This window comes from Carcharhinus amblyrhynchos, chromosome 3, assembly GCF_965287045.1.
Source record: "Carcharhinus amblyrhynchos chromosome 3, sCarAmb.v2.hapA, whole genome shotgun sequence".
Taxonomy (NCBI): Eukaryota; Metazoa; Chordata; class Chondrichthyes; order Carcharhiniformes; family Carcharhinidae; genus Carcharhinus; species Carcharhinus amblyrhynchos.
This window is the reverse complement of record NC_137326.1, coordinates 83,400,426-83,415,237: the sequence shown is the minus strand read 5'-3', so window position 1 is coordinate 83,415,237 and position 14,812 is coordinate 83,400,426. Positions and strand designations below refer to the sequence as shown.

The 14,812-nt window shown below is 42.1% G+C and overlaps 1 protein-coding gene across 2 annotated transcripts in view; it reads right to left on the bottom strand.

Annotated features, from left to right (window-relative positions):
- Positions 1-8,114, bottom strand: part of ppp2r3a (protein phosphatase 2, regulatory subunit B'', alpha) — a 349,273-nt gene extending 341,159 nt beyond the window's left edge. Inside the window, exon 1 of one of the 2 annotated variants that reach the window (XM_080185443.1) lies at positions 7,861-8,114. The gene's annotated coding sequence lies outside the window, so the exon portion shown is untranslated. The remainder of the gene's footprint in view (positions 1-7,860) is intronic. The other variant, XM_080185445.1, reaches the window with a different exon arrangement.
- Positions 8,115-14,812: the final 6,698 nt, after the last annotated feature.

The window sequence follows — 14,812 nt, the reverse complement described above, 5'->3', positions numbered from 1 at the left end:
AGGATCATGACAATAACACTGCGCTACTGCTTCTCCATCTTAATCATATATGGTGCACTCAGTGTTCTGCTTTCCAAATGTCTTCTTTATTAAATGTAATACTTCTTTTGTAAGTGAGACAAATAACTGAGGAAAGTCTCTGGTATTATCACTGACCTGTGCAGAATTAGCCATTCTCAACTAGACAAGTCAATTTGCCTCAGTACCTCAGGGCTATTGAGGAAAAAAAATCAAATCAGGCATCTCATTCTTCATCAATTAAACTCGCTGGAAGGTATGGCCAGATGTGTATTGGACGAAGACAGGATCAGATTAAGGTGGGATGCGTTCCATGTGAAATGACCTGGTAAAACTTGCTGTCCAGGTTAATGCATAAAAAGCAACCACGGTAGCACAGTGGTTAGCACTGCTACCTCACAATGCCAGGGACCCAGCTTGGGTCACTGTCTCTGTAGAATCTGCACGTTCTCCTCATATCTGTGTAGGTTCCCTCTGAGTGCTCCGGTTTCCTCCCACAATCCAAAGATGTTCGGGTTAGGTTGTTTGGCTATGCTAAATTGACTCCAGTGTCAGGAGGATTAGCAGGGTTACAATGATAGGGCCTGGGTGGGATGTGGTCGGTACAAACTCAATGGGTCGAATGGCCTCCATCTGTACTGTACGCATTCTATGGATTCTTATGAGATGTGGGGTGGCTAGGTGATGCATCAGTAAGGTTCTACCCAACAAATAAGGGCAGCACAGTGGCACAGTAGCACAGTAGTTAGCACTCCTGCCTCACAGCTCCAGGGACACAGGTTCAATTCTGGCTTTGGGTGACTGTGTGGTTTTCCTCCAGTTGTTCCGGTTTCCTCTCACTCCAAAAATGTGCAGGTTAGGTTGATTGGTCATGCTAAGTTGCCCCTTAGTGTCGCAGGGATTAGCAGAGTAAATATATGGGCTTCTGACAGGGCCTGGGTGGAATTGTCGGCTCGATGGGCTGAATGGCTTCTTCCTGTACTGTAGGGATTCTCTGATTCTAAGTCAATGCCAGAAAAGCTAAAATTGTTTGAAAGAAAAATCATTTACCTTTCCTATGTCAAGTTCAATTATTTCAAAGAAGAACTGCCAAAATTACATTTTCCTCATTTCGTTTTCATCAGTAGGAACCTGAGACAGAATGAATTATTGCCCAGGTAATTACTATTTATATGAGAGGTTTCAGTTGGAATTACATTTGAACTGCACCATAAGTTGCTAATTTTTCAGTAAGCTTTAGATCTTAGTTGACACCAGATATGGATGTTGGCAATTAGACTAGATTTCATTAAATAATGACATTCAAAATATCTACTGCAGTGATGTTGTATGCGTTTGGGGGGCGATGCTATTTAAATGAGTATTGACTTCACAGTCCCCTTTCAAATTTCTAATCAGGGCTAAATTGTTACTTCTTTTGACAATATCCAGTAAGATACCTCTGGGCTTTGTGATACTGCAGTAAGCCAAGAGATGCTACCGTTCTGCTGCTGGGGGCAAGAGAGTGCACACCATTGAATAGAATCTACCCTGCAAGCCATCATCACCCTTCATCATTGTTGATTAAATGACAATGCAATCAAGTTCAGGAAGTTCCTGTTGCAAGTAATTCCTGAGTTGGAGAGGAAGTTTTGACGCCGCAATTTTTGCCAACAATTTTCTTAATAAACTTTATTAAGTTACATGTGAAAATAATTCAAAGGCCTGGCTGTGTATTTTTACTGACAAGATCCACTGAACATTTCCTGTCCTCAATTACATCTGTATTTCATAACCTTAACATCCGTAATGATAGAAGCTCACTTTACAAAGTCGAGCAAACTTCAGACAATTTTCACCATTGGTAATGTTACAGAATTGACTACACTTCCCAGGTATGAAATTGGCTGTAAAGGAACATTGGGATTACTTGCAGTCATAAGAGGTGCTTTATTAACTGCAAGTCGTCTTTAAATTGGACATCTCCCAATTCTTCATTATGACTGCGGTTTAGGTGTAGATTTAAATTGCCATTTAGGTGTCGAATGGATGGCTGATCAGCAAGACCATTTTTACACCTTGGTGGGCAGTTTGAAAATTAACCCTTGGTTTTCTTTCAAAAGTTAATTAATATGAAACCTCTTATTTGTGGTTGGCTTACAGCAAGGTCACATCAAACTGAAAAGCCATTCCTGTCCTATTGTCTTGCCACATGTCACCACTCAACCTTATCAAACATTTTACAGCACATTTATCTGACAGATGTAAAGGGGGTACAATTGCTGTTGTTATCCTATTCAAACTGTTCAATAATGTAATGGAAAGTTAAGTGTTCCATCCAGTGGGTCACAAACCATGATCCTGAGAAGCCTAATTTATGATTTTGTAGAGTGGTAATCATTAACCCATAGTCTGACAAATTTACAGGATATCATGAGAAAAGTTGGGCTTCCTAATAGAAATTTCATCTGCTTTTATTTCTCCATGTTCTCATAAACCAATGAAACAGAAATAACCTGTATATTCAAATTTGTCCATCTTGGCACATTAGAAATTGGCATGATAGAAGGTCATAATTTTAGACGGCAATCCAGAACATTTTTGCTTTAATCTGTGCCTCTCAACAGAATGAGACTCAAGATATCAGACATTGCATTTCATTTCCTGTGACTGTCAGTGATCATTATGAAGCCAGGCTATAACGTACAGATAGCTTCAAATGGATAGTAGTTACTCCTGGGGTCAGGTTTAAACTGAGATTTCCACAGCATATAATCACATCCTCCATTTTCTCTTTTTCCACACAAATCACTTCCTCACATTCACTGTGCTGGTTTAAAAATCTCAGACTGTGCCTCACTTGTCCCTTCAGTGTTCTATAGTACCCTGAATGCCTCTTTAATTATTGAGCCAGTATCGTTCTTGTTCCCCTTTTTGACTAATTTCCAGTGCTTCTTTGGCTTTTTGTTTGGGTAGTGGTCTAAACTGGATTGGCTTGCAATAGAATTCAACCCTCAGGCACCCTGCTTACACCAAAAGCCCATGTGCTATGATATTCAGGCAGGACTGAAGAAAAGTAGAGTAGCCTGGTCACTTAAAGCATACATATGGCTGAATATGGATAAAAAATGATTGAGATGCTGCTTACAACTCAGGTGTTTATGAGTGGAGTTTACACTGTGCGCGCTCAGGACACTTGTACCGAGCAATGAATGGCCTAACTAATGTTTCTTTTCAAATCAGCACAGAGGAAGGAGAGAGAGTGTGAGCTCTCTCCCTCAGCTGACAAGCAGGCTTCAGTCAGCTGTCGGCAGCTTTGTATACCTCTGCTCATTACCTCAATTCGCCCCTTTCCCCAGGCTCAGCCTGCTTCAATCCTGAGTTGTATGAGAGTTTGCAGCTTTTCAATGTCGGCCAGAGCTGGATTTAATTTGTGTGTCGGACTGACCTACTGAGCCATCATTCCCCTGACTTTTAGCACATTGTCTATTTCCTGATAGAAGTCTACAAGATTATAAGAGGCATGGACAGAGTGGATAGTCAGAAACTTTTCCCCAGGTTGGAAGAGTCAATTACTAGGGAACATAGGTTTAAGGTGCAAGGAGCAAGGTTTAAATCGAGATGTACGAGGCAGTTTTTGTTTTTACACAGAGAGTGGTGGGTGCTGGAAATTGCTGCTGAGGATGTAGTGGAAGCAGATATGGTAGTGACTTTTAAGGGGCATCTTGACAAATACATGAATAGGATGGGAATAGAGGGATATGGTCCCTGGAAGGGTAGGGGGTAATTAAGTTGGACAGCATGGTTGGTGCAGGCTTGGAGGGCGGAAAATGACACCTGTTCCTGTGCTGTAATTTTCTTTTGTTCTTTGTTCATTGCGATTGCTGGTGAAGTTTCTAAATGAGGATGCTTCTAGGTAAGTAATATTCTTATTGATTTCCCTTAGATACCCTGGAATGTAATATCTATGCTCTTTATACTTCATTTCCATCTAAAGTCATTCGGCACCCCCAAAAATGTTGGACACACACAAAACTCTGAAGTGTTCGCAGTTTTTGATAAAGGGTCGTTGCCACAAACATCAACCCGCCTGTTGCCTCTGCAGATGCTGCCTGACCTGCTAACTGTTGACAGGGTGAGATGAGATATGGCGCAAACTTGTTTGTGTGGAATTTAAATGTTGGCATAGCTCTATGGGCTGAATGATCTTGTTTCTGTGCTGTGATATGTTTCTAATTCTATGGGGACAATCTTGAGCCTACGTTTGCCGTCTGTTGGAATGGTGGGCGGGCCTCAATTTCCAGAGAAACGTGTTAGTCACAAATCTCACCAGCGAGATGGCGGCTTCTGATTGTTGCTGCCTCTTGTCAGTGACATAATCAGCTTCATTCCACAATGGGCGTGAACCTGATTTACATACATTACCTTACATTTACATATAATTAAAGACTCCCACCAGATATTGAGCCCCAAAGATATTTTCAAACCATACTAAAGTGACATCATGTCAGCATGGTTCACCCAGACATGAACCTGTTGTGGGGAATCCTCATGGGGGCATAAAAATGAGTATTGCCCCCTTCCCCTCCCCCCCCCAGGAGTGAGGGTCCTTCCCAGGCAGTGGCCTGGCAGTGCCCCCTTGCACTGCCCTGGCACAGATTGGCACAGTGTGGAGATGCTAGCGCTGGACTTGGGTAAACACAGTAAGAAGTCTCACAACACCAGGTTAAAATCCAACCAAAAGGTTGGCACTGCCAGTTTGGCACCATGGGATCCTCATGGGTGGGGGAGGAGAATTCGTTTATTTGTGGTGGTGGGCGGGAGCAGACGTGGGAGCTGGGGATGTTGGCAATGGCTGTTTGGATGGGGGGGGGGATGGGTGGTGCTGGCAATGGCTGTGTGGGTGGAGGGTTGGGGAAGGGGGTACAATGTTCAGGTAAAAGAGGTGGAGTTGAGGGCACTGATTGGGCAGCACGGTAGCACAGTGGTTAGCACTGCTGCTTCACAGCTCCAGGGTCCTGGATTCGATTCCTGGCTCGGGTCACTGTCTGTGGACATTCCCCTCGTGTCTGTATGGGTTTCCTCTGGGTGCTCTGGTTTCCTCCCACAGTCCAAACACGTGTGGGTTAGGTTGATTGGCCATGCTAAGAAATTGCCCCTTAGTGTCCAGGGATGCGTAAGTTAGTGGGATTAGTGGGTATAATATGTAGGGATATGGGGGTAGGGCCTGGGTGGGATTGTGTTCAGTGCAGACTCGATGGGCTGAAGGGCCTCTTTCTGCACTGTAGGGTTCTATGGTTTATGATTGCTGCAGGAGGAGGAAGGGATCCGAAGTTCAGGGGAAGGGCGGTGTGCCGACACTGACCATTGGGGGGAGAATTGTCAGCTTGGATCAGCTGGAATGAGGGGGTGGGGAGGGCGGGGTGAATGCTGTTCCGATCACCGAGGGTGAATGCCAGCTCCGATCACAGGGTAGGGGGAGCATATGAAACCTCTGTGGTGGGGTGGGGGTGTAGGCCATTGTTTGGTCTGATCGGGGTGCCCTTTAAACATGGCATCCCAATCTCATGCAGCCAGGCTTTGCCTGCGTGTTGAGGCTTTGTCCCTCCACATGATGGCTTGAAACACGCCCAGCTGAAGTTTTGTGACAGATTGAGGTGAGGTCTGAAGTGAAACACATCATTTTGCTTGTCAGAACCATTTTTTGGTAAGATTTCACCCTATGTGATCTAGTATTTTCTGTTGTTTGCTTCACATCTTCTGAACTTCTGTTCTCGCTTTTGTAAAATTGACTAATGTTGTCCTAACTCTTTCGCAACCCTTATCACAAACTCCAAAGAAAAATCCAGCATGAGAAGTTACACTACAGAGTGATTGTTTGACAGAATGCATTAGTGGACCTCACCTAGTATTTCTGTTACACTGTATCCTAAGGCACCTAAATTGAAGCCTCCCTAATGCAGGTCTGTTCCTGCTGAGACTTGATTCTCCTGCCTAAAGGCCATTAAGTTTTATGTCTTTAAGTCTTTTCTGTATAAATTAATCTCACAAAGTATTTGAATTAAACACGAAGAGGCAGGCACTGGTCACAGGCACAAGAGCTTTACGGAGGGCACACAACAGAAGCTCGCTACACTCTGTTCCGTACAAGCTCCACATGCAGACAGTGCTATAACATGAAAAGAATTGCCCCAGAGTTATTAATCATAACAGGCGGTCTCTCTATGAAACTGGTTTCTTATAACAACAATGTGTAATTAATTCCTCTCAGGCATTCCCTCAGAGAGATTCGACAGAATCTAATTACTACGACCTTCGGAGCTTGACTAACAGCTCCTCCCACGTGCAGTAACTCCCTCCTCGCAAGTCCTTCACACACCATTACAACTACCAGGATCTGCAGACATACGCAAGGATGTGGCATCAACAGGTACAACGCATATGGCACAACAAATTACAAACAAAGACCAATACCCCAGGCAACTGAGGCATCTTGATGAAGCTTATGTTTTAGAATTAAGACTGTAGGTCTTAGTACATAGTTAATGAGCCAGTCAGGAAAATTTGACATAGGTTTAATACTGATGACGTGAATACAGAGGTAAATCTCAGCAGTCCCGCAGATAGTCCTCTATTATATGCATTATACGTGCAATTTATCCCAAAGTGCACTGAAAATCTTTTTTCCTCAATAAACTAAGTAATACTTAGTGGATGGCAGTTAAGAAACAACAGCACAAATGGAAGTTTCAACAAATATTAAAATGTCATGTTCCACCATGACAAATGTTTAGGGAATGTTAGATTCAGAATGCATCATCTGTTAAATGTCCAGACGGCACCTTTTGATATGGAGTTCTAAACAAATGAATAAATGTTTGCCAAATTTTAAGTGAAATCAGTGCCCCTTTAAATATCAGTTACCAAGGAGTCAGGTAAAGGCTAATACTAATACTTTAGTAAGGGTTTCAGGTAACATTTGTAAACTGCTTGGGCTACACTGTTGCTTTTTATGATGCCATCTGAACTCCCTCTATTAAGTTACAGTCGAGTAACTAGGTGTTCAATTATTCTATATATGTAAAAAAACTGCACAATATTACTCTGCGCAGGCTGTGGAGGAACAAGAACTTTGGTCATGTGGATTCTGCTCACTTTCCTATATAACAATTTGCTGCACACTTGTTTGTGTGTTATTGCTATAACTATATTGTGTATGGAGATAGCTCTAACGTGACACAGCAGAAACAGACTCGACGGTACTATGTGTATTAGCAAGCATATCCGTGCTTGAGGTGACACCAGTTCAAAACCCCTGCGTTAGACGAATAGCTGGAGCAGTCTTATAAACATACCCATGCATGTGGATAGAATTGCCTTCAAATCAGTTCGTCAGACCAACTTCAATACTGTTCACACAGCCCAGTGCTAAACTTGTTACTACAATACTGTGATAACAGCACCTCAACGTGAAAAACACAGACAGGATTCAACACAGTACAATCATTATCACAAGTATGAGCAAAAAAGTATAATTAAGATTCTTTGATTGTATCTTTAGAAACCTGCAAACCAGAAAACGCTCTCTGCTCGAACTCTATTATTGAGGTTCTACATCTTCTAAGTTAATTTCTCCATTACTTAAACAGAAAACATGCCTGGAGCAATAGATATAAATGTCATGCCACTGGGAACCCTCTTTAACACATTTTTTACAAAAGGATTTTTTTCATGGGGACAATAAGTGCAAGCAAGTACTGCTGCTTTAATTCATTTTAATAATGCAGTCACCAACACTCAAACCTGAGGTAATTATGAAGGAAAATGAGCAGATAACATAAGTAAAAGCATAAGTCCACGTACCCTTTACCTCTCAGTGATATTCTTCCTGCTCAGTTGATGAAGGGACTACAGTTTTATAAAAGAGAAAACACTTGAGAGACAGCCCCTGCTGGTGTCTCGGGACTCTTACTTTCTCTTCTGGGTGAAGTGTCTGTAAAACAAGGAGAAACAGACTTCCACTGACAAGCTCTGCGAGTCGACTGAACAACACTGCTGAAACTCTTTTAAGTTATTCCATTCTAACTGTGAGAGTCATAGACGAGCAGGCAGATGCCGTAGAGGAGAGCTCTGAGAGGAACTCTGGTTTGTGGTGGTGTTAGAGGGGGACCTCTGGGGGAGTTAATGACAGCCAATCAGACTGTGGAAACTTTGGAGCGACACCGAGAGTAGCACATGACTTGGCTGGAGATAGAATTGTACACACTAGGATTTAAAAACCAGTTTAGGCTGATCTATTATAAACGTATTCTAAAAATGGCTTTCAGCGGATCAAACCAAAAACAGCGTCTATGAGTGAGGTTTTATTTTAACACTGAGGCAGAAAGAATACAAGTAATACAAAGAAAAAGATCTCTTTTCTGATTTAAGTCAAATAATTTGTAATTTTCTCCTGATATTTTCTTCCCTCTTCTGCTGAGTTTGGAGATGGAATGTTGCCTAGTACCTGATAGCTTAACTATTCCTCAGGTGAAAGGCTCAATAATGTGTGCTGAGTGGCAACTTAACTGGGGGGGGGGGGGGGCGGTGTGGACGTCACTGGGAGCCTCCGCCTCTGATCTGATGTCAACCCATATATACTTGTTTGTGGGAGGGGGAGAGGGTAACTTTGGTCAATAATTTAGAATTATAGCTGATTCTATTTTTGATTAATCCAAGAGGTCATACTGTCCTGAAAGAAAGCAAAATACAGTCTTGCATTTATATAGTGCTTTCCATGACCATCTGTTTTATCTCTGCACATCCAGTGAAGTAATTTTGAAGTTTAGTCACAAATATAATGTAAGAAACGTGGTAGCCATCACACACTTTGCAAACAACAATGTGATAATGTCCAGAGAATATGAAGTTGATTGAGGGAAAAATATTGAACTGGACATGAGGGATAACTCCTATTGTATTCAATTGATATTGTTTGATTACATGAGTCTGTTTACTATTAATGCTCACTGTGCTTGATTGTTAAGCTTGGATGGAGACTGAGAGGGAAAGAAGCAAATGGTAGAATTGCTCCAAGCTATAGAGGTAAGCATGGAGCAAACATTTTAAGGTACTATGAATAAAACCTATTACACATATATAAACTGGTATGTCAACTCTGCACAGCTCTGAGATATACACATTACAACTCCCTTCAAAATAGTGCCATGGGACGTCTTACATCTAACTGAGAAGGAAATATAGCAGTTTCATTTAACACCTGATTGGAAAGATGGCACCTCCATTAGAACAGTGCTTACTATCTGGATTGTCAGCCTAGGTTTTTGCCTTGGAATGGGACAGCAACATGAACCTTGTAATTCAGAAGCATGTCTGCTACCAAATGAGTCACAGCTGACATATAAACGTTTTTCTCACCAAAAATCAATAAATTCAATAAAAGACCAGAGATTGGATTTGGAACCCCATTGATTTGTATGGTTTAGATGAAATCAAGATAGTTCACTTCTCCACTAAATAACTTGGAAGAACTATTAAATTGGCAGTGCTGTGGCCTCCTGGACCTTGCCACTTCCATCAAAATAAATGATAAAGGCCATTTATGATCATTTCCTGGTGTCACTTTTCATCCGTTTTGCCTTCCACTTCCCAACCCTACAATTCACTTACAACTGCACTTTCAAAATCCCAACTGTCTAGTCTCGGGCCCCCTGTTTGTCACAACATTTCTGTGTCTATCAATCTACTAAACCACACCCTCAGCTCTACCTTCAATCTGCATTAAAACTATTCTCACCCTGGCCGTTCCCCACTGGTAAAGCCCTTATCTCAATTCCCTTAAGTCCAAGGAGCAAAGCCTTGAACGGATACAGAGGTCAACTGGTTTAGCCATCACCGCTTGATCTGCTTAAGTCACATAAAGAATTACCAGGCCTTGCTCTTATCTGCCAAAATTACTTTTTAATACCTGAGTCATTCTTGAGCAAAGATAAGCCGTAGTTCCATTTCTCTGCTGCAAACTGTCTGCCACAACCCCTTTGCACTCATTCCTCTATTTTCACCTCCAATATCTAGGAGAATGTCACAGTAAATTCATTGCAGTGTTCATGTAAACCTACTTGTGACTAATAAGTAAACTTAACATTGTTCTAGGAGCCCCTCGACTACATTGTTATCAAGATTGAAGCAATCTTTTGTAATATATATAAATGATTTGGAGGAATGTGTAACTGTTGTAGATTAGTAAGTTTGCAGACAACACAGAGGTTGGTTGAATTGTGGGTAGCAATGAGGACCGTCAGAGGATACAACAGGATATAGATTGGTTCGGGACTTGGGTGGAGAGGTGGCATTTAATCCGGACAAATGTGAGGTAATGCATGTTGGAAGACCTTATCCAGATGGGAAATATACAGTAAATGAGAGAATCCTTAAGAGTAAGATAGGTAGAGGGATCTGGGTGTACAGGTATACGGGTGACTGAAAGTGACAATGCAGGTGGAGAGAGTAGTCAAGAAGTCATTTAGCATGCTTGCCTTCATTGGCTGGGACATTTTGTTTAAAAATTGGCAAGTCATGTTGCAGCTTTATAGAACCTTAGTTAGCCACATGGTTGCCACACTTTCAGAAAGATGTGGAGACTTTGAAAAGGGTACAAAAAAGACTTACCAGGATGTTGTCTGGTATGGAGGGCATTAGCTATGAGGAGAGGTTAGAGAAACTTGGTTTTTTCTCACTGGAACGACAGAAGTTGAGGAGAGACCTGATAGAAGTCTAGAAGTTTATGATGGGCATGAACAGAGTGGATAGTCAGAAGCTTTTTCCCAGGTTGGAAGAGTCAATTACTAGGTGGCATTGGTTTACGGTGAAAAGGGCAAAGTTTAAAGGAGATGTATGAGGCAAGTTCTTTACACAGAGCATGGTGGGTGCCTGGAATGCGCTGTCAGGGGAACTAGAGGAAGCAGATACGATAGTGACTTCTAAGGGGCATCTTGACAAAGACATGAATAGGATGGGGATAGAGGGAAATGGTCCTGGGAAGGGTAGGGGGTTTTAGTTCAGCTAGGCAGCATGGTTGGTTCAGGCTTAGAGGGCTGAAGAGCCTGTTCCTGTGCTGTACTTTTTTTGTTCTTTGTTCTTTGTTCTGTTCAGTAGATTTTGCTATTTCCTTCCCTTTACTATCTCACCAGACCAAATTCCCGTCAGCTTATATTCTGCTGAGACCTGAACTCACAGCTTTCTATAGCTTCTCTCTGTTTCTGCTCATGACCTCCAATAAACTGCTGATCACCTAATTTCTCTCCCTGGCCCCCCATATCATTAATATTATATTGATTCACATCCTCTCAGGTACCTTTCTCTCTTTCTCTCTCTCCTTTAACTGTGTCCAACCCACCCTTCTCTTAAAACACAATCTCTCCATCCTCGCAGACTACTGCCCTAAACTTCCTGCTTGAATGTGTTTGATCGCCTCCAAAATCTATGCTCCTTTTTTTCAGAACTCCATGTTTGAATCCTCTCAATCCAGGTTTCTGCCCTGATCACAGTATGGAAATGTCTTATCAAAATAACAGATTACATCCTTTGTGGCTTTAACAAGGTAAATTTGCCCTTGTTCTCAGTCTGTTGACTTGCCTACAGCCTTTGACATGACTGACCATACTATTTTCCTCCAACACTTGAGGAATTGAGTTAGGAGTCGTGAGATAATACTGCAACTCTATAAGACCCTGGTCAGACCCCACTTGGAGTACCATGCTCAGTTCTTATCGCCTCATTACAGGAAGGATGTGGAAGCCATTGAAAGGGTGCAGAGGAGATTTACAAGGATGTTGCCTGGATTGGGTAGCATGCCTTATGAGGATAGGTTGAGAGAGCTTGGTCTTTTCTCCTTAGAGAGACGAAGGATGAGAGGGGACCTGATAGAGGTATATAAGCTGACGAGAGGTATTGATCACATGGACTGTCAGAGGCTTTTCCCCAGGGCTGAAATAGCTGCTACAAGAGGACACAGATTTAAGGTGCTGGGGAGTAGCTACAGAGGAGAGTTTTTCACTCAGAGGGTGGTGGGTGAGTGGAATCGGCTGCCGTCGGTGGTGGTGGAGGCAAATTCATTAGGGTCTTTTAACAGACTTCTCGATGAGTACATGGGACTTAATAGGATTGAAGGTTATAGGTAAGCCTAGTAGATAGAGATATGATCGGCACAACTTGTGGGTTGAAAGGCCTGTTTGTGCTGTAGTTTTTCTGTGATTCTATGATTCTACTTCTCTGCACTGTCCTCAAGCTGACTGGCTTTGAACAAACCTTGCTCCATTCTATAATTCTATGAATCTACAATTTATCTAATCATTGCCAGAAACTCACTTGTTGAGGACTCTATACCAGCTTGATGGTATCATCCATAAACACAGCGTCAGTTTACATATGTATGTCAGCAACACCCAGTTCCATTTCACTATCACTATGATTAATGCCTTTAAATTTATCTTGAAATTAGTTGGCACTCAGGACTGGATGAGCAAAAACTTTCTCCATGTAAATATTGGGAAGACTGAAACCAAAGATGTGCAGGTTAGATTGATTGACCATGCTAAAGTTGCCCCTTAATGTATAGGGATGCGTAGGTTAGAGGGATTAGTGAGTATAATATGTAGGGATATGGGGGTAGGGCCTGGGTGGGATTGTGTTCGGTGCAGACTTGATGGGCCGAAGGGCCTCTTTCTGCACTGTAGGGTTCTATGATTCTATGATTCATTATCTTTGATCACCATTGTTAACTTCATTCACCAGCCACCAATTCCCAACCTCTCTCCCTGGCAAATATCTAAGGCTGAAATAGACCAAATGTAACCTTGGTGTCATATTTGACCCCAAAATATGCTCTGACCGGGTCAACACTAAGACTGCCTATTTCCACCTTGCTACATGGCCCATTTCCAGCCTTTCCTTAGTTCATCTGCTGTTCAAACCCTTACCTCTTTGTTACCTTAAAGGCAGGATTTTGCCTTTTTGATTTGGGATCCTAAGGGGTCAATTAGGAGTCACACCCTGCGCTGTGTGGGTAACAGATGCCCAAGAGTGATTTTCCCCAAACTGACCAATTACTGGCTGGAAGGTAGATTCGGTGATCAAATAAGGACAGCAAGGGAGCTCACCTATTCAGGTCAGAAGGAGATGAAACCTACAGGTCAGGTAAGGGAGACAGAGAGTGCCTCCACTGTGTACCTTATCGTGGTGTTAAAAGCCTATTTTATTTTTTGTTGACATATGAAATGATAGGTCACTAGAGGAAATGTAAATGCTGCATTTTTGAAACTACCTTCACGGTGTGCAGGAACAAAATAAGGCACGAGGTTTCATTTGCCATTCCTCCCTTTCCCCAGGTAAGGAGCATTATTTGAATTTCTGAAGCAAATATTCTGGCAGCACTGGCACAGAAGCTCCTTGACTTCTGCTCTGAACAGATGTTTTGTTTTATTTTGAAAACTATAGCATGCTAGCGCATTAGTGCTGCTATATAGCGCATCCTGCCTACTTGCCTTCACTGTTGATTCATTTGAATGGCAGTGTAAAAAAATGTATGGTACTAATGGCATTCTGTATTCCATTCTTGCACACTTGAGTCAGAGCAAATGTGTGGCGTAAAAACTCTGAATGGTCTATATTAGGGGATTGCGTATTTCTTTTTTTAATAGTGTCACTCAATAGCTTTGCTATTAGCATGCCACTAATGTTATGTGTGGTGACAAGCAGGGAAGAAATATTGCCCATAATCTTTGAAATTAGAATGGTAAAAGTAAGTGAATTTTAAGAAAATTAGTCCCCAAAGCTCTGAGAGCAGAACATCTTTATAATCTGCAGTAGACTCTACATGCTTCACTCATTATTTAATTCACTTGGTCATCATGACTGCTGACACATCAATGCGTTCAGAAGTGACAGCAAGCAGTGGCTCCTGCTGTTATTGCTGCTGTTAATCATGCTCAGGATTGATAGTCTGTCAATCTGGTTTCATCCTGCTGACGGTATCAACCTTTATAACTGGCAGGAGTTTAATAATCTGACTATGTCACTGATTTTGGAGGTTTCGGTGCCCGTTTTTAAAAGCACCACCTGCGATCGCTTCCCACAATTCAAGAACTCTTGACAGGAACTCGTTTATAACAGAATTATGAACTTGTGAACATTTCACATCATGTGTGTAAAATGCGACCCTTCCTGTGGAAAGCTCCTTCAAAGATGCAACAGTAACTTTTCCCTGCCAACAGGAAAGGGCAATGCATTCTCAATTCAGTGATAACGGACAGCATTCAGCATTGAGTTGTCAGCCACAGCTAATGTCATTTCTGTTGCCAGGCAATACAGAGGCTCTGCAGTGATGACCAGATCTTCAAATAATCCTTCATCACACAGCCTCCTAGAATCGATAACAATACGAAGCAAGAGCGATGACAGGCATCCACTGCAACAACACTACACTTGACTCCACACCAATTCACCACAATTTTTAATACTATATTTGCTGCTTGTTTTTGCATCATTAGTGTAGATCGCTAACTTTGTGCAAAATCAGTAGCCAGTTTTACTTTTCTCCTGATTATCATTTCCATTGATGGATTTGCTATCATCCATTTTACACAATCTATTTTAATTGGTGCACTCACTCTGAGTACAGGAAAACACTCACTTTCTATTTGCAAATACACCTATTGTGGGCAGCAAAAGTAAGTCTATAGGCCAGAATCTCTATTTTGGAGCCTTATTTCCATGGTGGTCATGGAAGTGAGAGTGAGTTCTGTTGTGGGATGGGGTG